Below are 2,824 nucleotides of genomic sequence, written 5' to 3'. Positions count from 1 at the left end.
GACTTTTGGCACCGGTAGTCTTCAGGGTCCCCAGAAGACTCAGGTGATCTGACAGCTATCTGCAGCTGGGATGGTCTTTCAGAACTGTCCCACATCAAAGCAGGAAGCTTCAGTATTTGTTTTCCCACATTGTCCAGTCATTGCATATAAGCTGCCCCAGACAAGAGACTCAGGCAAGAGACTGCCTTCTGTGAACACAGTTCCTGAAGAGGGACTCAGCTATGAGCAATCAGCAGCCAACACTAATAGTAGCTGGGGGAAATGAATGCTGTTGTCCTTAAGGAACAATCTGTTCAATACAGCAGAGCATCCACTACACGTGGATGATTTTATCACTCTCATCTTTTCATTCTACTCCCTACTTAAGTCTCCTTTTCTAAAATTCCAGAATTGTTGATGACTCCCAAGCTTACATCTCTAGTCCAAGCTTCATCTTAGAGCTTCTAATTGATATATCCAATTGCTCATTTTAAAATTTACTTAAATATTTTACAAGAATTAAAATTGAATGAATCTAAAAGTGAACTCTTACTATCATTCTAAAAATCAATTCCCAGTGAAATAATGTCTTCTGTAGCAAATGGATGGAGGTTATTATCTTATATGAAATAACTCAGGAACAAACCAAAAACCATATGCTTTCACTAATAAATGAGAGCTAAGCCATATGCTATGCAAAAGCATATAGAGTGGTATAATGGACAATTGGAGACTCAGAAGGTGGGAGGATGGGAACAGGATGAGGGATAAAAAAGTTACCTGTTGGGTATAATGTATACTATTTGGGTGAGGGGTACACTTAGAACCCAGACTTCACCATTATACAATTTATCCATATAACCAAAAACTACTGTACCCCTAAAATTATTGAAAAAAAATAGTTTCTCCTCCAAACTTCCACAACTTAATAAATGGCACCTGTACCCAAGTTATTTCTCATGAAATAAACTTGGAAGTCTTCTCTGATATAGTTTCCCCCACATCTAATCTATTTGCAGTAGTCCTATTTCTGCCTAAAACATGCAATGACTTTGGCATGTCTCCACTTCATTCTAACATGACCTCACTGTCACATCACAGCAATCTCTCTATTTCAGTTCTAGACTAAGTCATAATCTTCTGTTGTTGAAACTACTGCAATAGCCACTTGACTTAATTCTAACCCCCTCACTTGCCATCTTCTAATCCACATAGCAATTAAAGTGACCATTTAAAAGAATGCTTATAACACTTCAGAAGCTTAACATTTCTCTCCAGTTAAATTCTAAGTCCTCAGCGAAGACCTCCTTTTTTAGCCCCTGCCTGCCTTTCCAGTTTTATTTCATGCTATTCTGCACCTTACTTTCAGTACTTTGGCAAGTAAATTCAATGCATCCGTTTCCACTAGATAATAAATTTCATGAAGACAAATTCTGCATTAATTTTGAGAAATTATATTCCCAATGTCTGATCCCTAGTAAGAATAGGATAAATATTAAATGGAAGAATGAAAGTGAAACTCATCAAAAATTAAATCTAAGCAAATAGAGAAAAGTAAAAACAGAATAAACATACTTTATGCTTTAAAAACAGTAAGATCTAGCCCTCACTTCAGTATTTCAAGGACTTCCAAAAAGTGAAGATTGCTTATAGTTCTGAAAGAAGTCCAGGTTGCATTAAACTAGGTAATACTTCAACTAAAAGGAAATAGAGAACCCAAATTGGTAAACATAGTGACACTGAGAAGTGGGAGTTACTTATAGAAAAATCCTCAGTATGAGTTGAAGGCATCCTGATGTGGTAAATCTTCCAGTGACTCTAAAAGACAATGTTCTTAGATGCAGATGGTGAACATTTCCGTCAGACCTTCCATAGCATGACAGATCATAAAGAAAAGTTATTAATAATAGGCAATACTGGAATAATTCATAAAAATAGCTTCGTTCAAAAAAAATCTTTTCTGGTATCAATGGATGAAACATGAGTCGAAATTAGAATACCAGGTTATGTGGGGCTACAGAAGTAGCTAGAAAGAAGCTCTGCCCTTAAGATGGTTTCAGCCCAGGAAGAATATAATAAATATTTATACTCCCAAGCTATAAAAATATGATAGATTTGGCTTAGGGCTATAGAAGAAGAGTTATGCAAGATGAAAGATTTTATAGACTTAATACTTTGGGAGGATTTTATAATATATGTCAAGATCTGAGTATTTTACATATTTGATCTCATTGCATTGTCACTAAAATTTTGTGAATTTATTGTTATCATCACTTGCAAGATAAGGAAACTGATACACTAAGAGGCTTAGTAGTATGCCCAAAGTCATGCTGCCATGATGAAATTGAGATCCAAACCTAAGGCTTAACTCAAAGCTGATAAATTTTCCAACATACCATGTTGGTATAGCTTACTGCCAGGTGTGTGTGATTGTTTGATGTGTGTATACATACCTGGTAGTAGCATCAAGGAAAAATCAAGGAAGTAATTACATTTAAACTGATCTTTCTGGTTATTCAAATGACTGGTGCATCTTAAATCAAGGTTTGAAGACCAATACCAAAGGAGTGTGTTGAGAATTTTAAGTTCGTGTCCTTTGGTAAAAATGTAGCTTTTCTAGCGGGGGGGAAAAAAAAAACCAGCTCTCCTGCCCTTCAAACAACAACTACAGGTCACCGGGGTGTGCATCTTCTAAAACTTCATTTTGGTACATACTTAGTTGATGTCTAAAAAATTTTTGAGTGTAGGCACAGACATTAAGTAAAAAAGAAGACCATGAGCTATAGATACTAAAATTTTTATGAAAAACGTTTTCAAGTACACATGGAAAAAACAGTTTTTATTG

The sequence above is a fragment of the Mandrillus leucophaeus genome, unplaced genomic scaffold (assembly GCF_000951045.1).
Source record: "Mandrillus leucophaeus isolate KB7577 unplaced genomic scaffold, Mleu.le_1.0 Scaffold276, whole genome shotgun sequence".
Classification (NCBI taxonomy): domain Eukaryota; kingdom Metazoa; phylum Chordata; class Mammalia; order Primates; family Cercopithecidae; genus Mandrillus; species Mandrillus leucophaeus.
Note: the sequence above shows the minus strand (reverse complement) of the source record.